We start from the raw sequence: 27763 nt of genomic DNA, 5'->3' as shown, positions 1-27763 counted from the left end.
AATTCCTTCTACAAAAGCACCAAAAAACACTTAGTACTAAACTTAAAAAACATTCAAAAGCCCTTCATGGAAAACTTGAAAACTTTACTGAGGGAAATTGAAATAAGATCTAATTAAACAAAGGAGATATGTCAAATTCATGAATTGGAAGAATAAAATTGTTAAGATGTCAGTACTCCCAAAATTGATCTTTTGACTCAGTACAAATCCAGTAAATCTCAAAAAGCTTTTTGTTTGGTACATATAACAAGTTCATTCTAATACTTGTATGGTACAGTAATGAACCTAGAATAGCCAAACAATCTTGAGAAAAAAAGAGCTCCCTGTTTTCAAGTTTTACAGAAAACTTCAATGAACAAAAAGATATATTATTGGTGAAAAAATAGAAAAATCTATTAGCGACAGAGAATAGGTTGTCCAAAAAGACGCCCACATGTTTATGGTCAAATTATTTTGACAAAGGTGCCAAGGCTATTCAATAAGGAACAAAATGTCTTTGCAACAAAAGGAGCTAAATAACTGGGTAAGTTTATGAGAAAAAGCACTGCAATCTCTACCTTATACCATCCACAAAAATTAATTCAAGATATATCTAAACATGAAGTATAATATTTCTAGAAGAGGATATAGAATATCTTTGCTGCCTAAAAGTCGGCTGAGATTTTATGAAGGAAAATTACCAAAGTATTAAACATAAAAAAATTAAATACAATAAACTAAAGTTGAGCGAAATTCCCGTATATTGTGTGTCAGATAGATAGAGGAAAGAGATAGAGATATGACAGATATGTACCTAGATTATATAATTAACCTTTACTAATCAATAACAAAATAATAATAATAATATGGAGAATGTAAAAAACTGGCACAGACACTTTACAATGAAGATACAAAAATAGCCAATATGCCCATGAAAACATCCTCAGCCCCATTAGTCATCAGGGAAATATGACTGAAAACCATAATGATGTACACTTACCCTCAGAAAAGAATGACTATAATTACAAAGACTGAAATAGTAAATATTGCAGATGATGTGGAACAACTGAAACTCTCATATATTCCTGATTGGACTTAAGGAAAAGTGATAAATTAGTAAATAGGCCAATAAAATAAAGGGCGTCCTAGTGGCCTTTATAGGAAAAAATTAGAGAACTAGAAATCTATTTCCTAAGGATGTGCACTTTCAAAATGTTAAGTCATATAATCAATCAGTGACTTGCCCAATTGTCAACAAAATCTAAATCCTGACAGTCTTAGCTCACAGTGTCTTAGGCATATGAATCCCCATTTAACTACCCTCATCTCTACTCTTCCCTCATTCACTGTATTCTAGCTACACAGATCACCATTTCCTTACACACATTCTATTTGTCCCTGATACAGAACCTTTAGATATCCTGTATCCTTTAATGAATGCTCTTTACCCAGATCTCCATATGGCTCAGCTTATTATTTCATTCATCTCTCTCCTTAAATTTCACCTTTACAGAAACAACTTTCCTGACATCTGTTCTTTATCTTGATAGACTAAGTATTCTACATAGGTATTATCACCACTCTTACCTATTATATGATTTGTTTTATATGATCTGCCTTACCTCACTAGAATATGAGCTCCATGAGAAATTTCAACTCTTATGTTCACTGTCGTATTTTCAACTACTAAAGTGGTACTTGGAACATAGTAGTCACTCATTAAGTGATTTTGAAACAAAGGGATGGTGGCAATTTAGAGTTTGGCATCTGTGAAAGTTTCTAAGATACATGGTTAAAGCTTTGTAGCCATCAATACCTGTAGTTTTTAAATTATTTTGCACATTTGATTTAAACACAAGATTTGTCTTTCTACATAATCCACAATATGGCCAAAGTAAATTATTATGAGGTAGCATCTGGACCATTTGTACTGATATTAAAAAAAAATCATGAATATTCACATATTTTATCAAGGTCCTTCATTATCCTCAGCGGGTGTTTTCAACACACAAACTCTTTTCCATCACATTTGGAATTTTATGGCTACCTACACACTATTGAACAATTGGAGAAAATTGAATACCACAGGGCATGCACGATTGTATCTCTTAGAGCGTTATTTGAAATCTAATTATATTCAGAATCATCAAAAACTAAATTGCTACTGATTAAGTTTAGGCCAATATTCCAGAGACATACTACCTCTTAATTAGGAAAAGAAAAGCAATTCACCCATAATAAATTCTGTTTATACAATGGAATTAGTAACATTTCCACCTACAGAATATTTTAGAATATTATGAATGTGGCATTTGGTATGTCTATAAATATAGATATAGATGATATTGATCTAGGTATCGATATATCTTAGTTGTAAGGAATAGAAGGTGCCATGTTGATTAATATGAAATAATTAATTAAAGGGATACCAAGTAGCTACAGAAATTTGGGGAGAAATGAAGAAGCAGGCGCAAGAATGGGGTCCTGTACGTTGGGATAGTAACATACAGGAAGACCCTGGTGAAACTGGGATATTGGAACTCTAAATTCTGATGAGTCTTCTTTGTCAGTGGAAGAGATCTCTTCACCCTCAGTGGGAGCAGCCTCCCCATCCCTGGAAGAAGAACAGTTCTCACCCTTAGTGGTATTGGCCTTTCCACCCACAATAGTATTTTCCTTTCCAATTCTGTCTGAGAGGATTAATGTTGCATTGCCTGAGGAAACTGTAATGGCCTCCCCTGAGGCAGTTACCATGGGAGGCAATGCTGATTCTCCTCAGGAGCCTGCCCTACCACTCCTCTTTGCTTCTAGACCTATAACTAGACCCAAGCCCTTGGAGGCCCCTAAAGTTGAGGTTCAACATGTGACCTATGAATAGGTGTGTTACACTTCAAAAAAACTACCTGAGTTTGCTAATTTATACAGACAAAAATCAGAGGATCATGTGAGGGAATGGATAATAAGAGTGTGGGATAATGGTGTAAGGAATATAGAGTTGGACAGCTGAAATTTAATAACACAGGCTCACTAAGCAGAGATTCTGTGTTTAATGTTGCAGCTCAGAAAGTTAAAAAGGGCTGTAACAGCTTCGTTGGTTGGTTGAAACATGGATTAAAAGGTGGCCCACAGTGAATGAGTTAGAAATGCCACACCTGCCTTGGCTTGGTGTAGAGGAAGAGATCCGAAGGCTTAGGGAGATTGGAATGTCAGAGTGTATTTGTCATTTCAGATCTACTCGCTCATACTGAGAGGGTCCAGAAGACATACTTATCATGCATACTACCAGAAATAAATTTGTGAGGGGAGCCTTGGAATCCTTGAAGAGATTTGTGATTATTTGGCCAGACCACACACTGGGAACTGCAGTCACTGTACTGGGAAACCTAAATGCAGTGGGAATAATTGGATGCCTGGGTGGCAGGGCCACGTGGTGGCACTCAACTGCCAAGTAAGGTGGATGTCGTTATGGTAATAGACAGCAGGGTCAAAGCAGCAATCAGAATAGTCTGACTCATGGGATCTATGACATTAACCAGTTGACTCTTGTATTCCTAGAAGGTGTTGCATCTGGCCCCTCCTACAACCAAAAATGAGGCACAATGCCTAATGGACACCTTGGTCTTTAGAGGCAACATATTTCTCACTTGCTTGTGTTAATCTAGCCCATGTACCAAGTGGGCTGGTACAGAAAAGCTGCTACTTTTTAGTGGGGCCCAGAACAAGAGAAGTCTCTACAATAGGTCCAGGCAGCTGTGCAAGCCACTCTGCCATCTAGGCCATATGATCCAGCAGACTCAATGGTACTAGAAGTGTCAGTGGCAGAGAGGGATGATGTTTGGAACCTTTGGTAAGTCCCTATATGTGAATTGCAGTGCAGGCCCTTAGGATTTGAGGGCACAAACCTGCTATCCTCCACAGATAACTACTGTCCTTTTCAGAAACAGCTCTTGGCCAGCTACTGAGCCTTAGTAGAGACTGAACACTTAGCCACGGGCCACCAAGTTACCATGCGCCCTGAGCTGCCCATAGTGAACTGGGCGTTATCTTGGGTGTGCACAGCAACATTCCATCATCAAATGGAGGTGGTATATATGTGATAGGACCTGAGCAGGCCCTGAAGGCACAAGTACATTACATGAAGAAGTAGCCCAAATGTCATGGTCCCAACTCCTGTCACACTGTCTTCTCTATCCCAGTCTGCACCTGTGGCTTCACAGGGAGTTTCCTGAGATCAGCTGACAGAGGAAGAGAAAACTCAGGCTTGGTTTACAGATGGTTCTGCATGATATGCAGGCACCACCCAAAAGTGGACAGCTGCAGCACTACAGCCCCTTTCTGGGACATTCCTGAAGGACAGTGGTGAGGAGAAGTCTCTCTGTGGGCCGAACTTCAAGAGTGTACTTGGTTGTTCACTTTGTTCAGAAGGAGAAATGGCAATATAGATAATTATATACTGATTAATGGGTTGTGGCCAATGGAATGACTGAATGGTCAGGGATTTGAAAGGAACATGATAGGAAAATTGGTGACAAAGAAACTTTGGGAAATGGTATGTAAATAGATCTCTCTGAATGGGCAAAAACGAAGATATTTGTGTCCCATGTGAATGCTCACCAAAGGATGGCCTTAGCAAAAGAGGATTTTAGTACTCAAGTGTATAGGTTGACCTGAACTGTAATACCAGTTCATCTCTTCCCTTAGCCTCTTCTGTCATCACCCAAAGGGCTCATGAACAAAGTAGCAGGAAGGGAGGTTATTCATGGGCTTAGCAACATTGATTTCTACTTTCTAAGGCTGACCTGGCTACAGTCACCACTGAGTGCCCAACCTACTAGCAGCAGAGACCAACATGAGCCCCTAATATGGAAATAATCCCTGACGTGATCAGCCAGATACTTAATGGCAGGTTGATTACTTCTGTCATGAAAGGGGTAGCATTTTGTTCTTACTGGAATAAAAACTTACTCTCGATAAAGATTTACCTTCCCTACATGCAATGCTTCTGCCAAAACTACCATCTCTGACCTTACAGAATACCTTATCCACCATCATGGTATTCCACAAGCACTGCTTCTGATTAAAGAACTCACTTCACAGCAAAAGAAGTGCAGCAATGGGCCCAGGATTGTGGAGTACACTGGTCCTATCGCGTTTCCCATCATCCTGAGAGGAATGGTGGAATGACCTTTCGAAGACTTAGTTATGGTGCCAGCTATGGAGTAATGTCTTGTAGGACTATAACAAGATTCTTCAGAAGACTTGTATATGCTCTGAATCAGATTCCAATCAGTGCTGTTTCTCCCATAGCTAGGATTCACAGATCCAGGAATCAAGGGGTGGAAACGAGAATGGCATCCCTCACTATTATATACGCAAAAGGAGATTAATTATGAGAAAGCAGCTCACACAATAATGGAGGCTGAGAAGTCCCGTGATCTACTGTCTGCAACCTGAGGACCCAGGAAAACCAGTGGAGTAATTTCAGACAGAGTCTGAAGGTCTGGGATCCAAGAAAGTCAGTAATGTAAATCCCAGTCCAAGAGTAAGAGAAGACCAATGTCCCAGCTCAACCAGGCAGACAGGAAGGGGACCAATCCTCCCTAACTCCTCTTTTTGTTCTATTCAGGCCCTCAGTGGACTGGATTGGATTGGATATCCACACTGGGGAGGAGAATATGCTTTACTGATTCCACCAATTGAAATGCTAATCTCATCCAGAAACATCTTCACAGACATACCCAGAAATAATGTTTCATATTGGCACTCTGTGGCCCAATTAAGTTGACACACAAGATTAACCATCACACACACATACACACACACATATATGTGTATATATGAATATGTATATATTCAGTTCTTAATTTTAGGGAATAGAAGACGACTTGTGCTGGTTAAATAAAAGAGAGTTAATTAAAAGGATATGAAGTAGCCACAGGAATTTTAGGAGAAATGAAGAAGCAGGCCCAAGACCAAGCTTCAGTTACAATGCCCCAAATCATGCTGCAGACTTGGTCTGATTAGAAAAACACTGTGCTGCTGAGGAAAGCCTTCCACCAGCCCCACTGTGGGCCTTCCAGGAATTCCACCTGCTAACTTCCACCATCTCTAAAAGCTAGATGCCTCCACTCCATTTCTGTCAATAAAATGGATTCCCATAGAAGCCTCTTTCTTTCTCTTCTGTTATTTAAAGCCATCGGAAGAAACTTAAGATGTTTCCTTCCTTCTTTTTTACTACTTGCAGAGGTAAATCCACTTGGTGCATCCAGGTCCCCAGCAGGTGACTTGGCTGCCTAAAAGACTGAGGAACCATGTTTTGTGGATTCTGTTTTGGAAAGCAAGGGCCTACCATGCTGGAAATTACTACAAATAAAGCATGAGTAATGAGAAAGTAGAAAACGACACCACCAGTGCTTCATCTTTTTTTCCTTATGACATCTGTAAAAAATATTTAAAATATTTGTGTCAGCGTAAGGCACTTATGCTATTACTGAGGGCAGCGCCCTGTGAGAGACGCACCCAGGAGCCTTTAGCCAACAGTGATCTGGACCAAGTACCACAGGATCCACTGCATTTATCATTAATGATAAATTTTGTTCATAGAAATAGATGATTAAAAAAATTAAAAATTGAATATGTAAAAAGGCTGAACTTACGTTTAAAGAGTCTAACCACTCTAACTTTCTTTGTTTGAAGATTTTCAATGCTAGGATTTTATGACCATGGAAATAGATTTAAAATCCAAGAAAACATGGTCACATTTCAAAATAATGATGGAGAATACATGATGCAGAAAATAATCATCAAAATAATGATGCAGAAAATACATGGATCGTCAGCAGAGTCACTGTACAGGTAGCTTGGACAAGGCTAAAAGAACACCCAAGCTGTGGTGGTCAGACAATCCAATATCTGAGCTCCAGTAGCTCCCTGGTGCCTAATGAGTCAGTCTTCCAGAAGGATGTTGTATTAGATCTGTGGGCGCTGAAGCATTTCATTAGCCAGCTCTCAGGGCAGCGCAGCTCTCAACACGCTTGCTGTTAGTGTGACACTCAGGACTTATAGCCAGACCCTGGCCTATTGTGGCTGTCCTACAAGGAGCTTAGGATAAGACTGGTAATGCCACATCCTTTGGGATGCTCTTTACTGCAGCACTGATGATATAGTATACTTAACATAAAAATAAATCTTTATGTTTACTAACATTCCCTATCATACCCTCACACCATGCCTTCATTTCAAATTATAAAATGCCATGCTGTGCCTTTTAGCTTTACTTTTAAAAGGAAAAAATATAGCAAATTAATTACTTAAAGATATGTTGTATTTAATATGAGCTGTGCAGAGCAAATCAACTACAAGAACAAAGATTTCCCTCAAAAACGTTGGTAGTTTCGTACCATACATAGATACAAGTTCATTAAAAGTCCTTTAGTGACCCATTAGAAATTCACCAATATTTTCAATCAACTTATTATCATTAAATTTAGGTGTTATTATTTTCTACTTTGGAATATTTGTTTAATGTGCCCTGACTGATGTCTGTGAAATAACGGACAAGCGTTTGGAGAAAGATTTGCTGGGAGAAAGGAAGTTGGGGATTACTAAGATGTGAAAAATGCCGCTAAAGGGTTTCTTGCCCCAAAACTCAACTTAATAAAGCACTCTGGGAAGTGATTACTTAAGGGAAGCAGCAACTCAGTCACCTATTCCCTTCATCTAATTTCACTACTGTCCAAAATCTTAGCAGGAAAAGCATGCTGGAAGCTAGTAGTTATCTGAGTAACAAGTAGCTTTATTTCCTGTTGTTCAGGGGACCTTCTTAATACTCTTGGAGATAAAGATTTAGATGACAGGATCCATGACCAGGAGAGACTTCAGATAAAGCATACACTTCTGAAAGCTGAAGCAGTCAAGCAAAATATTTATAGAAAGAGAATAATATTGAATGCTTTATAAATACGAATAAGTCCCTTGAATATGTCCATATTTTCCTTTTATATAAAGCCATAGGAGTGATGCTGTCAGGTAAGATTCTGAAAAACAAATCTGAATCATGAACATGTTAGAAACGCATCTGGTAAGGTAAAATCTAGTGGCAACATGCAGACATTATTTTCAATAACATTTATTGCATTTAATGCCATTATTTATTGAATTTTATAATTTTACTAAAATGACCATTTTAAATCATTTAACTTTTTAAAAATAGTATGTTGTGATCCCTCATAACCTGGGTTTACTTATTCTTAACAGGATGCAACTAAAATAAAGATATTAATCAAAGGAAAGAAGTTTCAGCCATGACCTAATGTCCATTCCTAATATTAGAGAGCAGCTACATTTGCAATAATACAAAATTGTTCAATCAACCAAGTATTTCCCTTTATTTGTAAATAAAGAATTTTTGTCTAAGAAAATATGTTTAATATTTTTAAGGAAAAATACTTGCTGTTCTTGTTGACATACGCTGCAAGAGGAGATAGTTTTACATTTTCAAATAACTAGCATTTAGGAATTAGTAAAAATTGAATTTGATCAACTTTTTTACTCATCCTTTATTAATTGTTTTTCTCCTGAAATATTATTTTTATTCTACTGTTATATACAAATTAAAAAAACATAATTTTTATGTCCAAAAACACAATAAATGCTTGCATTCTTGTATAAGCAGATTAAAAATATATACATATACATACATATGTATATATACACGTGTCGTAAAATACCTCAAACTTCTATCTGATTTATTGAAAATTTATGCCTCATAGTTTACTAGCTTTAACAACACATTCTCATATGTGTAAAAACACTCGTGCAAACGATGCCATTGCAATGATATTTGCAATGATAGGTCAAGTTGCGTGTGATAAAATCTACATCTATTACAAATACCTAATTTAATATTATTATCCTATTCTTCTAAACAAAATTTATATTTATTCTGTATGTTTGGAATTTTCGTTGGTTTTATTCTAGATTCTAAGAAATATAAAATTACATATTTAAGTATAGATATTTGTATAATATTTCCTTCCTCATCACGAATGTGCTACATTTAGCGATTTAAAGATTCTCATATGTATCTCTTCAGATATTGTATATTGACATAATTCTAATTTTCTAATTGGTCCTTTGGGCTTTTCTAGTTCCTGTAGTGATTATAGTATTGTGTTTTATTTTAGTGGACATTCCTCCAAGTTTCAGCTAAATGTACTTTATCAGAGTAAAGCAGCAACCTTTATCCCTGGTTTATTAGCACACTTTATTAAGAGATATCAATGGACTACACATCTGTGCTTATATAAAATAGTTCAATTAATTATATTTAAGGTAGTCCAGGAGGCAAATAGCTACCTAAGTGTAACAGGCATACCCTTTTAAAAATACTTTTCGGAGAAGTTGGAAGGCATACCTACTATTAGTCTAGCATATTTTTTGTATATCCAGAAAGACTTGGTGTAGTAAGTGCCTAGTTTCTTTATTTTTAACGTCTAGTTAGAAATAGCCTCTTGAATATAATGAGTGGCAGGCAAAAATGCAGGCAACTTTCAAATAGTTTTACAATAGTAATGACCCCCAAAGCATTATTTTGTTGAGAGTTCAGAAACGCCAGGAAAACAAGGCCAACCTTGAGTGACCTGGTCCACTTCCTCCTTTAATTCAGTCCTTCTTATTCTCCTAAATTCAAAACTCCACCATCAACTACCCAGTCATTCACGCCATAAACTCAAGTCGAAAGTGGCCTAAAATTTCTTCCTTTCCCTCAGTCTAGCTAAATCCATCTTTTAAATATTCCTTCAACCCATCATTTTTTTCTTTAACACAAATGTCACTGTATCACAGCTTATATGTTTGGCTTATGTTATTTTTGTAGATTTCTAATTTGATTTTTGTGATCAACACATAATGAGACACTCGATCTTTAGTTTTGCTTACCTCATATCTGATCTCCACATTTTGACCCAAGTAATGTGTACAAAATAAATCTGCATCTCTCATCATTCGATTAGCAGACATTGGCCCTGGCCAAAATGTCCATAAGACATTTGGTCCACGCCAAAAGATCCTTGACATTTGGTCCTATCCAAAACATCCATGAGCATATTTGGTATTCGGTCCATGCCAAATAGTTTTGGACAGGACCAAATATCAAGGACCTTTTGGCATGCACCAAATGTCTGATGGATGTTTTAGACAGGAACAAATGGTCCTGTAAATATCAAGGACATTTTGGCATGGACTCAACGTCTCCATGGATGTTTTGGACAGGACCAGATATGATATCAAGGACCTATTGGCATGTACCAAATGTCTGATGGACATTTTGAACAGGAACAAATGTCCTGCAAGAAAAAGGTCTACCTAGTAGTATTTTAAAATATTTTTTTCTCTTTATATAATTAGCAATTACACTCCTGGACATTTATTCCAGAGAAATGAAGAATTATGTTCACACAAAATCTGTGCACAGTTACTTAAAGCAGCTTTATTTGTAATAGCCAAAAACTGGAAACACTGAGATGTCCTTCAGTGGGTGAATGATTAGGCAGACTGTGGTGGTCCATCCCTGCCATGGAATACTACTCAGCAAGAGAAAGGAACAGCTAATTGACACATGCAGCAACGTAGAAGACTCACCACAGAATTAAGCTCAGTGAAAAAAGTCAATCCTCAAAGGTTATATATTGGATAATTCCATTTATATAACCTTCTTCTTACAATGACAAAATTATAGAAGTGGAGAACAGACTAGTGGTGGCCAGAGGATAATGGGATAACGGGATGGGAGGCAAGTTGTTATGGTTATAAAAGAGCAAGATAAAGGATCCTTGTGATGATGGAAATGTTCTGTATCTTCAATGTCAATATCCTCACTGTGATATTGATATTGTGCTATAGTTCTGCAAGATGTTCAAGGACACATGAGATCTCTCTGTATTATTTCTGACAGTTGCAAGTGAATCTATAATTATATCACGATAAAAAGTTTAATTCAATAAAGATAATTCTGTTGGTGATTAAAGAGTGGTAAGGAGAACTTCCATTCCTCTCTAACCATATGTTCCTTAAGGTGTGTAGTAGAGGATTTGAATATAATATGTGCTTTTAACTCCAAAGCACAGACATATATGAATTAGGAAAACTGGTTTTAACCTTATGCTACTTAATTTTTAAAACATATTGAGAATATAGATAAACTATCCTAAGTATCAGTTACACAATTTTAAAAAATGAGATAATAAAGATTTAACAATGCATTAAACAACTTATTCCATTAAGTATTATTGTAATAATTGAATAGTTATATGATTTCAAAATGCTTATGACTCTTTTTTCTTTGCCAATAACAATCCTAACATTTGTTACTTTACACCACCTTGGAAACAAAAGTACAGATGGACATGATACCAAATAAGTTAGTATTGCTAACCACAAAATTCTAACCAGGTGGGGTTTCAACTCCTTACCCATGTTTCATAAAATGCAAAAAGATTTATGAAAAATTGACTGTGTGTGAGACACTTTGCTAGTCAGCAATAATATAACAATAAATAATATGTTTTCGGCCACTGAGGATTAAAATCTGACAAATAAGTGCCTAAAGAACAATGATAATAGAGAAAGTGTCAGTTACCTGGTGTGAACTGCATGCTATGGGAAACGAGAAGGCGAGGGTGTGTGTGCAAATAATGGTTGTTAAAGCTAAACCAAATGCCTAAGGTGAGGCTGTTTATTTTAAATCCCTAATGTAGTATAACAATTAAATGAGTTAAGAAATTGCTCAAATTCAATGACATTAGATATTCTATCAAATTGATTGTTCTTTAAAACTCGTAATTGAAATTATATTTAAAATTAGGTGTTTTAATTTTTCAATCTTTTAACTAAAATGTCATACTGAAATATTGGAGAAGGATTTTTTCATGTTACAACAGTGTGATATGAAAACAATGCTGCATATTTACATGATATTTTAAAATGTCACATGTATTGCTTTATTTTAATGTCAGGACAATGTTTATAGTTGTATAACCTGGTGGTTAAGAACATAGGTGAAGGGGCCAGCCTGGTGGTGTAGTGGTTAAGTTTGCGCACTCCGCTTCAGCGGCCTAGGATTCGAAGGTTTGGATCCCAGGAGTGGACCTGTGCACTGCTCATCAAGCCACACTGTGGTGCATCCCACATACAAAATAGAGGAAGATGGGCACAGATGTTAGCTCAGTGACAATCTTCCTCAAGCAAAAAGAGGAAGATTGGCAGCAGATCTTAGCTCAGGACCAATCTTCCTCACCAAAAAAAAAGAAAAAGAATTTAGATGAAGAAGCCACATTATCTGGATTTACATCCTGCCTTCATTACACTATATATTAGAATCAAGTTCAGCTGCATATGCCAGAAAGTCAAAAACAAGTATGAATTAAACAAAAAATGTAAGATTCATTTTCATATTAAAAGAAGTAATAAAATCTAGAGAGATATGTTGTCATCAGAGATCCACTGCCCTAGAGTTCCACTCCACCATCTAGAGGTTGACCTCATCCTGTGCTCTCAAGATGGCTGCCACTGCTCCTTTGAGCACAGCCATATTCCAGGCAGCTAGAAAGGGGAAGAAAGGGCAAAAACAGAGTGCCATCTGAGTCTACCTCCTAGGAGTCTCCCTCAATGATTCTCGTTTCATATTGCATTGGCCAGATCTATGTCATATGGTAACTTGTATCTGTGGGACAAGTAAAACAACTGTAAAATTTTACCAGCACACATTGCTACCCTAACAAAATAAAAGCTCTATTAAGAAGGAAAAAGGGGAAATGGAGACTGGGTAGACGACTCACAGTCTCTGCCACAGTGACTCTTTAGGTTTATGCCTTTGAATCATGAAAATAAACAGAAACTGATCATATGTTACACATATCAAGCCAGATGTTCATCACCAGAAAACTCACAGTGAGAAGTTCCGTAGCAGATGTGTGAGAACACAGTTACTCATTCACTCTAAGGAAACACTAGGAGATTTAGCATGGCAAGCTATCCAACACAGAGGTTTTAAGCTGGACGATTAAAGAATCTGTGGTTAAGATATAATTATGATATAGGTGGCAAAACCATGGCTCCAAGATTATTGTGCCCCCTCCATGTTTATTGTTTGGATTATCTTTAGTCCTTTACCTGGGAGGATCAGAGGGCTGGTGACCAAGTCTTGTGCATCAGACATAGCAAGCTAATTGGAGGAATCTCCACCACAGTTGGAGAAGCACCAGACACACCCCTGCATTATAGAGGTCCTGGAATATCAATGTAAGTTATCCCTGAGCATTTCAGAAAGCCACACTCTTTTCTGGAAGACCAGATGCCAAGGAGTCAGTCTTGGACAAGTTGACCATTCCTTCTCAGTTCACACACCTGTTCCCCAAGTGTGGCCAATGAGTCTCATCACGACACCTTCATTAAACTGTGCATTTTCAACCCATACAGGCTGTGAGGCCAGTCACTGACATTGTCATGGAAGCACTGAAGGATTGCTGAAATAGGCAGGACATTGGATTCCCATCATATCACTTGCAGGACAGCCTGAAGATACTCTTCCTGAACCATGAAGAGTATCTCAATGTCAGAGTGAATGTATGCGGAATATCCTATCTGCATCACCAGATTACTCTGTGATTTCGGGGGAGTGTTCAAGTAGCAAGCCCTTGGTGGCCACCTGACTAATTACACTTCCCTTATTCTAACCACATAAGGAAGGAGTAAAATTTTGGGGTTCTTCTTATCTTCCTCTTGCGGTTGATCTGTGCCCTCTCCTACTGTTCTATTTTTATTGTTAAGACGTCAGAAAGATGGGGCAAATCCTTCAGTTGTGACAAGAGAAGGTACTCCATATTTCTGCTCTTTTGGCACAAAATTTTATCAGGAAATAGAGTTAGAGCTCCCTCAGAAGAGTCTGCTCCTTCCATAGTGACTCTTGGTTACTCTTTCCAAAACTGTTAATAAAAAACCAAGGAATCTTATTCTCTGTGGTCTCTGTTCTGATATTAGAGTATTGGCTCTTGGATTGATGGGAACGTAATCCACACGATTAGGGAAGCACTAGCTCTTACTCCTGGGTGCCAGCTTATCCTACCATGGTAGCTGATTTAAATGGTCCCTCCCTAAACACAACCGTCAGGTGGGGATACAAGCCTTGCAATTGCATCTTTATGGTATGGCTACCTACAGGCAGAATAGTCCACTCCGGAATTCCTAGATACACCAGCTTGATCCCTTGTTATGATCGAATGTTGGAGAAGTGATGAGATCGAAGACTTGAAGTTGTCCAATCCTTGCAGTTGACTGGGAATAATCACTTTAAGCATTCAACTATAACCGATTTCCCTTGAGCTTTAGAGAATGCCAGATCCTTTTCTAGCATGATAGGCATTTCTAAGTCTTAGTCAATTCAACCTTCACCTTTCATTAGGAAGGTTATTTATGATCTTGAAAGACTGATTCTCTCAGCTGTGTATGGTGATTAAATATAGTAATAGACATTAAGATCAGATGATATGCTCTAAAATGTGTTCATTATTAGTGTATATATCAATATTTTATCATAATTATTAGAATACATATAAAATAATGCATACACATAGATTATCCTAAACAAATGAAGAAACCGAAGGTCAAAAATTTAAGTGAATTGCCCAAGGTCACACAAAAGTTAATGATAACATGAGTACTAAATCTCCAGTTTTCCAAATCTAAAATAGTCTTTTTTAACCTACACGCAAAACATATTTTGGACTAAATGTATGAAAAGCAACAATTTTTGGTATAAATTGAGCATATAGAATTTTCACTTACTTGATGAACATTAAATTTCTTCAACATAACTTGTGTTTTTATAATATATTTAAAAAGTATTTTATAAAATACCTAAAAGCTTTTCTCACAATTGGAATATACAAAAATTTAGAAATAGATTCTTCAAAAATACAAGCTCAAGAAGAAGCTAAGTTGAGTAACGATGCTGGAAATATGATGTTTAATGCTATTATCAACATAAAGAAAAAGAACATTACCTGCCTAAAGCAATGCTTATTACTGTTCAACTTTATTGGATAATGAGCTAAATGTCATGGGAACCATCGATCATTACTTCTTATTATGTAGAAAAGGATATTATAGTAGATGACATTTCTTATATGGGAATTTTTTTTAAATAGCAGTTATTTTTTCACTGATTTAATTATAAGAAGTTTGGAATACAACAAATTTCAGGAAAAAAAAGCAGCATTGTATAGAAAGTAAATGCACAGATTCTGAAATTAAACTGCTCAGGTAGAAATCCAGGCTCCAAAATTACTCAGAGTAGGATCTAGTGGAATGTCTTTGTCTCTATTCTACAAGCCTCATGTTTTTCATCTGTAAAGCTGGAATAATAAGAATATATACTTTTAAGATTGAAGATTTATTTGAATAAAGCAATCAACATAAAAGTTCTTAAAGAAAAAGTTTGATATCGCATATGTTTGCCCAGAAAACGTTGGCTGGTGTAAAAGTTTTGTTTGTGTGTTTGGTTTTTTTTTCCTGAGGAAGATTCTCCCTGAGCTAACATCTATGCCAATCTTCCTCTATTTTGTATGTGGGTCGCCGCCACAGCATGGCCGCCAGTGAATGGTGTAGGCTTGCCCTGGGAACTGGGCCAGGGCCACACAGAAGTGGAGCACACTGAACTTAACCACTAGGCCACAAGGCCTGCCCCCCCGCCCCCATTTGTGTGTTGTTTTTTTTTTAAATAAGAGAGAGAGAAATGCATCTAGATTATTTTTCAGTGTTGTAAATTATAAAAATGAATTCCTTTTCATTTTATCACCAAAAAATGTTTTATAAAACATTGCATCATTTTCTATTGCTTCATTTTCTATATTTCAACTCACTTTTTCTTGTTCTATTAATTACTGTCACTTAAATAAAACTAAATATATACATATATTTTATTATTTTTAAGTTGTATTTCAAATTCACAAACATAAATGGCTATGATGATAATGATTGGAGTTTGGTATTTTAGAATTCTGCCTTGTAATTTCTTGATGCAGTGAATTATAGGAAATTATCATAAGTTTACTCTTCTCTTACACTATTAGGTAATTGATCATAAGAGTTTTAAACAATAGCAACTAATCATTTGCTTTGTGGATTAAGTTATAAAAATCTCATTCTGACATCTATTTTTTTATGCATTAAACTTAATCTTAAATAGCCACCATGATACAGTGAATATTAGAGAAACTTTTGAATAAAAAGAAAATAAAATTGTCAAAATTTATGAAACTCTAAAATATTTTGATTACTTATCTGAACACATAGTTTCCATCTAGCAATTTTTAAATCTTTCTCAAGTTTTATTTTTATTCAGTTATAATATATAGCAAAAATATTTTAAAATGCACACATTTTAAATGTATAGCTTAAAGAGTTGTCAGTAAATAAATAAATACATTATTATTATAACATCCTAGATGGAATTATAGATTGTTATCAGCAACCTATATGTCATGCTTGCCTCTCATAATCATTGAATCAAACATTTATCACCATAAATATGCTTTATCTGTCATCAAACTTTTTATAAATGGAAATATACATTGGGCATCCTTTTTTCTGTCTTCTCTTACTCAGCAAAATATTTGGGAGATCTATCAATGATGTTGGGAATACACATTCCCACCAACAGAGTGTAGAAGATCTAGTTGTCCCACATGCTCTCCAACTCTTGGTATCTTCAGCTTTTAAACCTTAGCTATTCTAAGGAGTGTATAGTATCTTATTGGAAATTTAATTTACACTTCCCTATGAATAATAATATTTAGCACCTTTTCATTTGCTTTCTGGCCTCTTGAAAATTTCTTTTGTTGCCTGCATTACTTCTCCCCCTCCTCCTTCTCATTATTATTATTATTATTATTATTATTGGTGACTATTATTTGCCAAAGCCTAGCAAATCCAAGAGCACCAGGAAAAAACCTGAAGCCTGACAAAGTCAGATTTACTCACCTGATACAGCCAGGGAGAGAACTCCAGGAGAACCATAAAATGCCACACACAAGAGAGATTAGCAAACATCTTTTCTAAGGTGTGGCTTTTCAGCGAATAATTCCCAGGAGAGTCTAAGGGAAGCAGGATTGGTCCATATTCTGAGGTGGGTTTAGAAGCAGGGATTAACTAGGGTTTGGGTGCAGTCATGAGGCAAGGGCAGCTTAGTGGTTAGGTATCACCAGTAATAGACAGGACTGGCTAAGTGGCTCTAGGGTGATAAGAAAGCAATAGTCATTAAAAGAAGAGATCACTATGATAGTTCACAGTTGCTGCATGACCTTGAGAAAAGCAACACATCCAGTTAATTTTGCACCTGTCTTTATCTATGTCTGTTCTCCCAGCAGAGTAATGGCAGGGCTGTTTTTTCTCTCTTTCAGTCCATGTTGATTTTTACTTTTTCAGTCCCAGATAGGTTTTTACGCTTTCATTATATGGATACAAGTTTTTGTTGTTTTATGCGATGAGACTATCATCTCCCATTCTCTGGCTTTCCGTTTCCCTCTCTTATAAAACGTCTTCTGATGAACAGAGGTCCTTAATTTCAATGAAGTGAAATTCACTATTGTTTAGTTCAGGGTTAGTGTTTGGTGTGTCCTGTTTAAGAAATGCTTGCCTGTGCAAAGTTATGAAGATATTTTCCTATATTATCTTCTATAAGATTTGTTAATTTACCTTTCATATGAAGTCTGCAATTCATCTGGAATTGATTTTTATATACAGTGTAATGTAGGAATCTAGATAATGAGATTCCGTTTTTTTTCCTCTTTGCATATAAATAGCCATATTGTCCAATAACTTTTATTGGAAAGATTATTCTTTTTCATTGTGTTACAATGGCTCTTTCTTCACAAATCAGGTAACTATATATATGGGTATGTTTGTGTAGTACATTCTTTTCTATAGGTCTATTTAGCTATCCTTCTACCAATATCATACCATTCTGATTACTGTGGCAACATAATAAGTCTTGAAATTGGCTAATCTGTCTTCTAACTGTTCTCATCTTCAATTGTATCTTTGATTTTCTTTGTTTTTCAGTTTGCAATACACACACCCACCCCATAAAAGACCCGATGGGATAATGACTGGGATTGCACTGAATCTATATGAAACTATATATCAATTTAAGGGTATTTGCTAAATGTTCTGTCTTTCAAACTTCAAATATTGTATAGCTCTTTTTATTTGCCTTCATTTTTAATTTCTCTTAATAGTATCTTGTACCTCTATGCAGAGATCTTAAATATATTTCATTATGTTTACTCCTATATTTTAACACTTTTTTATTATTGAAAGGTAAATAATATTTATTTTCTGATTGTTTCTTGCTGGTATATAGTAGCGAAATTACTTATTGCACACTGATCTTCATCCAAGTACCACGCTAAATTGACTTATTAATTCTAATAGATTTTCACAGAGTCCTTTGACATTTCTTACAACATAGTTATACCCATCTTAATAGACCTATATCTAAAGAAATGGAATTTAAAATAAAAAAATTTCCATGAAGAATAAGCCTAGTCCGTAATGACTTCACTTGTGAATTCTGCCAAACATTTCAAGACAAATTAATACTAACTCTTTACAAATTCTACCAAACAAATAGAAGAAGCAGAGACATTTCCCAACACAATAGATGAGGCCAGTATTACCATAACATCAAACCAAAAGCATCAAAAATCTCAAAAAAAAAAAAATAAACTAACATATCTTATGAATAAGCATGTAAAAATCCTCAACAAAATTCTAGCAAACCAAATCCAGGAACATAAAAATAAAAAAGGATTACACACAACTAGCAAGTAGGATGTATCTCAGGTATGCAAGGTTGATTAATATCCAAAAGTAACTGATGTAACATACCATATCAATAGTAAAATGGATAAAAAACCACATTATTATCTTAATAAAAACACAGAAAAAGCATTTGACAAAATCTACCACCCTCTCCTGATAAAATCACTCAACAAAATAAGAGTAGAAGTGGACTTCCTCAAACTGATAAAAGGCATCTACAAAAAACCACAGTTAACATCATACTTAATGGCAAAATATTGAATGCTTTCCACCTAAAATCAGCAACAAGACAAAGATATGGCTCTCACCGTTTCTATTCAACATGTACTACACATCCAGCCAGACAAGTAAAAGGAGAGAAAAAATATTTCAGAGTGGTAAGAAGCAAACTGTTTCTGTTTGCAGATGACATAACATTGTACATAGAAAATTCTAAGGCATCCCTCAAAATCTATGAGAACTAAAATCAAATGGAGCAAAGTTGCAAGATACAAGATCAATATTAAAAAAAAAATTACATTTTTAGATGTTAGGAATGAACAATCTAAAAGAATGAAATTAAAATAATTTCATTTATAAAAGCAATACAAATAAGATAACTAGAAATAATTTAAAGAATTACAAGACTTGTACATTGAATGCTACAAAATATTAATGAAAGAAACTTTAAAAGATCTAAATAAATGGAAAGACATCCCATGTTCATGGATTGGAAGACTTAATATTATTGAAATAATGATATTATCAAAATTGATCTACAGACTCAATCTCTCTAAAAATCCCAGTTGCCAGCCATTCTCACCCCCTGCACCTCCAGGAGAATCTCCCCACATACGGCTCCCAGGTACAGCACCAGAGGATGGACCAGCTCAGGCAGTTCACTACAGTGGTGGCCCACAGGGTGATTTCCATGCTATCCAAGAATATAAGTTGCTGAATGCCATTACAAAGTTATCCCTGATCCTGGTCACCATACAGATGCACATGTACCAAGAGTTGGTGGAGGAGACCATCACCTACCTCAAGAACCTGGGCGGATCACAAGGAAATTGGATTTAAAAAGCTATTGACAAACTTTCTGTGTTGTTGGGGCAAAAACACTGAGAAAGATTCCAAATTGCAAGGCTTACCTTTGATAAGGATGGCCCAAACAGGTGCCTCATGGAGCTCTACAAGGAAGCTGGAATCAGCCAGGATCTGATTCGTATAAAGCTGTTGTAAATGTGGCAAGGAATTCAGGCTGGAAAGGAGCTCAAGGAGCAACACCGTGTCCTCTGCAACCTGATGCTGCACTTCTTCACCCAGGCTGTGTTCTGTGCCGAGACCATGGTGATGCTCATCTCTCCCTTTGTGGGGCACATCCTCGACTGGCATGTGACAAACACAGGCAAGAAATTGCTAAGTCCCTGGAGGATCACCAAGTGAAGAGTGTCACCCAAATCTACAACTACTATAGGAAGTTTGGCTACAAGATCAGGGTCATGGATGCCTCCTCTCAAAACGCCTGCAACATCGAAGTGCTGGCAGGTTGCCACTTGCTCACTGTCTCACCCAAGCTCCTGGGAGAGCAGTTCATGAAGAGCTGCTCAAAGACAGAGCCAAGCTGCCGCCTGTGCTCTAGCTAAGGCAGCCTAGGCCAGTGAGGTGGAGGAGATCCACCTGAACAAAAAGGCGTTCCTCTGGCTGCACATGTTGGAGGAGGTCACCAAGAAGACGTGACCACCAGTTGACCAGCGAGCTGGACCTGGGCAATTGGAAGCTCCCCACCACCTCCTTTGTCTTTGGAAGGTGTGCTCTGCTTGGCTTCGCCACTCCCAGAAATTTTCCCAAGGATACAGCCTTGTGATAGTAATGTGGTGACGAGACTACCTGAACTGGGTACATGACTAAATCCAGTTAAGGAACCCTGTGTACGTAACTGAACCCAGTTAAGGTTACTATATATGTTTTCAAGATTTGGCAGGTGGGTACAGAAATCTACGCATCTTGTGGCTGCCCAAGACAAGCCTTGTACGTAAGTTTCCTTGCTTATTAAACGTGCCACCTACCAATCTGGAGTGGGCTGGCTCTTCCTTCGGCCTCTTCCTGCCTTCTGCATTGGGGTGCTGGTTTCGGATGACATCCAGCCAGCTCCTGGGAAAGCTGCCTAGCAACACCACAACAGGGACCAGATGGTCACGAAGAAGCTCTTGAATGTGATCCACAAGTTGGCTGCCTGGGAGGTGAAGCTGGAGTGAATGTGATGGAGGAAAAGTGCAGTGCAGGGAATGAAAAATAGTGAAGCTCCTGAGACAGGGTCACAGATCCGCATCACTGTTTTTAAAGTGGGGTCTAAGTACACATGCCTTGTGATGAACCTTGCAGTTTTTACCAACTGGAGCATAGAGTTCTGATTTATGCAAAATTTTGCCTAATGCATTAAAGCAATCCCTTTTCCTGTTCTAAAAAAAAAAAAAAACTCCTAGTTGGCATTTTTGAAGAAATTAGCAGACATCTTAAAATTCTAGTGGAAACTAGAGCTAAACTAAACTAGACTAGAATAGAATAGCCAACGTCATCTTCAAAAATAGAAAGAGTTCTAGTACTCACGCTTCACGATATCAAAACGTACTACAAAGCTACAGTTATAAAGTCAATGGAGTTTGGGCATAAGAAAATGGAATAGAATTGAGAATACATAAATAAACACTTTTAATCATGGTCAACTGGTTTTGACAAGGCTTCCAAGACAATTCAATGAGCGAAAGAACAGTCTTTACAAGAAATGGTACCGGACAACGGGATAACCACACGCAAAGAATGAAGTGGGAACACTACCTCACACTGTATACAAACATTAACTCAAAGTGGATCAATGTCCATAATGTTAGATCTAAAACTATTCAAAGAAAACAAAAGAGTAAATCTGCGTGAACTTGGGATAGCCAGTGATTTCTTAGTTGTGACCCCAAAAGCACAAACTAGAAAAGGCAGAAGTAAATAAACTAGACGTCATCAAAATTAAATATTTTTGTTTCAAAGGACACCATCAAGAAAGTGAAAAGACAACTTATAGAATGAGAGAAAATACTTGCAAACCATATGCCTGTTAGTGACCTGTATCCAGATTATATATTGGTAATAAAAAGACAAATACCCCAATTAAAAAATGAGCAAAGCTGTTAGACATTTCCCCAAAGAAGATTTACAATTAGCCAATAAGCACATGAAAAGGTGCACAACATCATTAGCCCTTACAGAATGCAAATCAAAACCACAATGTGGGGCCTGCCCGGTGGCGCGAGTGGTTAAGTGCACGTGCTCTGCTGCTGCGGCCCCGGGTTCACCGGTTCGGATCCCGGGCGTGCACTGATGCACAGCTTCTCCGGCCATGCTGAGGCCGCGTCCCACATACAGCAACTAGAAGGATGTGCAGCTATGACATACAACTATCTACTGGGGCTTTGGGGAAAAAAAAGGAGGAGGATTGGCAATAGATGTTAGCTCAGAGCCAGTCTTCCTGAGCAAAAAGAGGAGGATTAGCATGGATGTTAGCTCAGGGCTGATCTTCCTCACACACACACAAAAAAAAACCACAATGTGGCACCACTTCATAATTGCTAGGATGGCTAAAATTAAAAAAGACAGACATTAACAAATTTTGATGAAGATGTGGGGAGTTTTAACCCTCATACATTGCTGGTGGGATTGTAAAATTGTACAGTCACTTTCAAAAACTGAAGGTTCTTCAAAGTATTAAACAGAGTTATATGACCCAGCAATTCCACTCGTAGTGTATACTCGGAGATATGCACACATAAAACTCATACATAAATGTTCCCAGTGATATTTTTCCTAATAGCCAAAAAAAGTGGAAACAACCCAAATGTCCATTAACTGATTAATGGATTAACAAAATATAACATAGCCATATGATATAATTTTCATCAACAAAGAGAAATGAAATATTGATATATGTAACAACATGGATAAACCTTGAAAACATTATGCTATTGAAAGAAGCCAGACACAAAGGCTACATATTGTTTGATTTCATTTATATGAAATTTCCAGAATAAACAAATCCATAGAGACTGAAACTTGATTATTGGTTGCCAGGGGTTGGGGTTTGAGGAGAATAGGGAGTAACCGCTAAGGGTACAGAATTTCTTTTTCTGATGATACAAATATTCTAAAATAAGAGAGTGGTCATGGTTGCAGAACCCTTTGACTATACTAAAAACTGCTGAATTTTACATTTTAAAAGAATGCATTTTATGATATGTGAATTATATCTCAATAAATTTTTTATAAAATAAAACATATTGAAAAATCTGAAAATTAAATAAGATTTCAGTTTATGTATATCCATAAAATCAATTCAGGGATAGAAGTAAATTTTCATTATTTTTTGATATGCGCAATTATAGTATTACTCAATTCTATTCTGCTAGATAAAATATAATTTGACATGATAAAATTATGTCCTTTAATTCTGAGTGCTGAAGTTCCTTGAGCATTCCTGATTCCTTCCATTCTTGAGTCTTGGTAATTCAACACTTTCTTGTAATTTGTGAGGTGTCTAATATCATTCAAATATATACGTTTTTACTTTGATAGGTGAAATCAGTTTCTGTTATTTGCAACTAGAATAATGCCGAGGTCTCTGCACTGTATTTCTGAGCTTCTTACCTCTGCGTGTCTTCACTGTAGGGGTGTCATTCTCTACAGCCCCACAGACAGTGACAGTTTTACTCTGCACTGGTACCTCACAAGTACACGTCCCCTGCACAGATGGCTACACCTATTTGATGTCATTCTCTACAGCCTCACAGACAGTGACAGTTTTACTCTGCACTGGTACCTCACAAGTACACGTCCCCTGCACAGATGGCTACACCTATTTGAGGGAGAACAATCCCAATCCTCAGCATCAAGGTCAGACCAGAATATTCCATGCTTTGGTACTCTTCCTTGTGCAACCATTGTTCTTCTCAGCACAAGGATTCTGCTACGTGACATGGTCGGAATAAGTTTTCCGTAGCAACTATTTTCTCTTTCCAAACTTGTCATTCTTCTCAGAGCCTTGACTCCCGTCATTAACGTAGAATCACCAGTTTACATTATTCCTTTTCTTTTGGTAATTTTATTTTAAGAGATTTGTTGTGCACCATTAACACTGTGCCTGAGTGGAGACCACCTAGTTCTAAGCCAACATTTAATCCCAGGACACAGTATTTGGTATAGTATTTTCTTTCCACTAAAATACTCTAGACTTTTCATGCAGGTTAATCAGACCCCCACTCCTTTAAATCTTTGCCAACTACAGATTTCAGACACTGGCAATCTTAAAAGAGTCATGTAAAAATTTACTGTGCCATAGTCTCTTACTAACATTTACCACTTCAAATTTGCCTAAAGAATTCACACAGGTCAGCTTTTCTGATTAAAACAAAATAGAAACAAAAGCACAGACGGAAATCAGACCAGTTTCCTCTCTCATTATTCTTGGAACCTACACTCCTGGATGTATACTGTTCAATGCGCTTTCCAAAGTCACATCCTGCCATGTTTAATCCCTGAGTCTTAAATGAGAATAGGTGGGAAGAAAATAAACTTCTCAGTTATTTTCCACACTGCATCATCTCTCTTTCCTGCCCTAAACTTCCGCCCAGTGAGTTCTGAACCAGGGTTTCACTGCATCACTGACATGTGGCTGGTGCTTCCTCTGGAACCAACTGATAAATATTCCCCACCAATAAATTGAACTACAATTCCCGAAATGATGACATGCATTCACAGTGAAATCATTAGTTCTGAGTCAGTTTTACCTTGACTGGGAATCGATAGATGAAAAGACGAATTCTTTTTTTTTAAATTTTAGTATGCAATTACATTATAGATGAAGCTAAACACTTTACCGTACACTTTTACTATTTTTCATTGAAGCAACAACTATTTATTGAACATCTACTATTTTTAGGAATTGTCCTGGGTGCCAAAAATGTAAAATCATACATATCACCTCTGACAATTCATAGCTTTACGGAAATAAATTTGTATTCAAATGGAAGATAAGTATACAATTATATGAAAAACATACTCCAGCTCTTCGTGCATTTATATTTACCAGATTTTTCAATTTTATGAAAGATTACTAAAATTAAATTATAACCATTAAAATTCAGGAATCATACTGAAAAATCAGGTATAATGTGGAACTGATAAGAAGTCTTACAAAGAAAACTACTCATTCTTTATGCTCCAGAGGCTGAACCATCTAATGATGACAAAATTATTGTTACTGGCAGAAAAAAATGAGTTAACATTAGTGTTTTAAAACCACTGACCTGGTTAATTCTACATAATCAAGTCAGTTAATTCACTGATATATTGTGTAAGTAGGGTATGAATTATTAAAAGTATTTGTAGACCTTTACTCATGTATTAGTTGATAAAGTCACAGAGAATATAAAAATAGTTATGCCATTAATCAGTTATGTAAATAAGATTCAAATGTATGTCCATAACCTTTAAAGATAAAGTTTAGTTCTTTTTGTATGTTACATATGTGACTTCTAAAATATTAGCCTATGGATTTATTATTTTAAATAAATTGATCATGAAAATGCTAATACCTTTTTTATTGTGAGATAAAAATAATAAAGGAATATATTGCTTAACAGTTTTTAAAACCTATTTTATAACTGTACTTTTAAAGTTCTTTTCTATTTCTTTTAAAAGTGAAACATCAATAACGTAGTCATTTTTACCTTTAAGATCCATGTAGGCTTTTTGTCTCTGACTTTCCTGTAGAAAGTCAAAGGTTGTCTAAGGGCGACCCACACCTCCTGCTGGTGCTCTTGAGCCAATGGCAATTATTTTCATTCTAGGTTAATAGGGCACCAACATCTCAGCATATATTTTGACAGCTGAAATGTTGCCATTTAAAGGTTAGAATCCCTTTTTTGAGAGGAAAACAGAGAAGCACTTCCATCTGACAAGACATTTTCTAACTTTCCGAAATATGTGAGAATATCATTAAATCATAAAACCCTTCAATTTAAGATACTGTAATTTATCTGTTCTATTTCATGATGAACCATTAGTCTATGTCCATTGTCAAAAATTGAATATAAGAAAAATATTCTTCAAAGAACAATACACTTTGAACTGAGTAGTATGACTAACTTAACTCTTGCTAATTGAAATCTAGAAAAAAATGCGAAAGAAATAAGTAGTTGATTAGGAAATACAAGTTTATAAATAAGACATTAGAGAGTATACAAGATCCCACTACCAAGAGAAAATTAAAAGAAATAAATATTATTTGTTAATAACAATTTCTTTCCAACATGATGTATTTTCAGGCATCTTTATACATATCTATCTCTAGCCCTATGTCTATCTGTTACTATCTAGCTATATCTATAGTCATATTTATTATAACTTTATACAGATTACTCATATATATATGATTGTCAAGATGGTGTTCTCCCATGTTGCAATAGACTTGATAAAATTATCTTCTTTTTTTTTTTTTTTTGACTAACAAGTTGATCTGGAAATATTTGGGAGCGTAGGCAGTCAGCAATCTTGGTGGTTCCAGTAAAATCCAATAGAGACGCCCCTGCCACCATTCAGAAACAATGATCCCCTGAGGACACTTGACCTAAACATGAGCATCTCCCTCATTGCAGTGCTGAGGCAAATTTCACAATAGACATGAGCTCTGATTTCTTTTCATCATTCTTCCAAATGTTGGTTTTATTTTATCTCCTACAAATTATAAATCCTTTTTAGGAATTCTTTAATTGTCTGATTAGATTTGAAAACTTAAGCAGAAGACAGAGGGGTGAGGCTCAGGAGCTGTCAGCAGTCTGACATCAAATACTGGAGTCAGACCCTTTATTAAAAATACTATTTGTTTCTCTATCTGTACCTTTCAGTTTTTAAGGTTAAGTCTCAAAGAGGAAGTTCCTAAAGAAATGGACAGGTGGAGTGTCTGATAAGTCATCTCTTGAGCCAGCCAGAAGTTCTTGCTACAGCAATGTTTTCATAGGACAAACTTTGCTTTGGGATACCTATTGAAACCTTATGAGAGGAGTCAAGAAATCTTACAATTCCATGGCCCCGAACGGATACAGAGCTTAGGTGCCAGCCAGCAGGAACCTCCATGTGAGGCTCAATGTCTAAAGGCTCGTGATCTAAGGAACATAAGCATATCTGTAAAAAATTATTTTGAAACTAACTCCCAATTTACATCAAATGGCTTTCCTTTCTACCCCAGGCATCAACTCAGGTTACATGGGTTCACCTTCTTGTAGACTACTATCCAAGTTTGTTTGAAAAGTTTATTCTAGAGCACCAAGACAGAATAATAAATCATTGAGCTGGCTTATATTGAACAGCTTCATGGTCAAAATGAAGACCATCTTATTTACAAGAAACCCAAGCTTTGAGGACTTGATGTACTTCCCAATGCTGGTGCTGCATGTTGATTATGACTTTCCTAAAACAGAAAACCCAATAAGAAAAAATTCTTGAGCTATAAACACCTTTGTAAAGAAGATATAGCCAATGTTCTGATGGTCTAGCGTTGGTCTGGAGTAAATGACTTTTGGAAGCTAAAGAGTATTATCACCCAATCAACTTTCAATGGTTTTGTGTGTGTGTGTGTGAGGAAGATCAGCCCTGAGCTAATATCCATTCTAATCCTCCTCTTTTTTGCTGAGGAAGACCGGCTCTGAGCTAACACCTATTGCCAATCCTCCTCCTTTTTTTTTTTTGTTCCCCAAAGCCCCAGTAGATAGTTGTATGTCATAGTTGCACATCCTTCTAGTTGCTGTATGTGGGACGCCGCCTCAGCATGGCCGGAGAAGCAGTGCGTCGGTGCACCCGGGATCCGAACCCAGGCCGCCAGTAG

The 27763-nt window shown here is 36.6% G+C and overlaps 1 pseudogene; it reads left to right on the top strand.

Moving 5' to 3' along the window:
• Positions 1-19717: 19717 nt before the first annotated feature.
• Positions 19718-21095, top strand: LOC131399557 (transaldolase-like; annotated as a pseudogene).
• The last annotated feature ends 6668 nt before the right edge of the window (positions 21096-27763 follow it).

This window comes from Diceros bicornis, chromosome 38, assembly GCF_020826845.1.
Source record: "Diceros bicornis minor isolate mBicDic1 chromosome 38, mDicBic1.mat.cur, whole genome shotgun sequence".
Taxonomy (NCBI): domain Eukaryota; kingdom Metazoa; phylum Chordata; class Mammalia; order Perissodactyla; family Rhinocerotidae; genus Diceros; species Diceros bicornis.
This window is presented reverse-complemented; position numbering and strand designations above follow the sequence as displayed.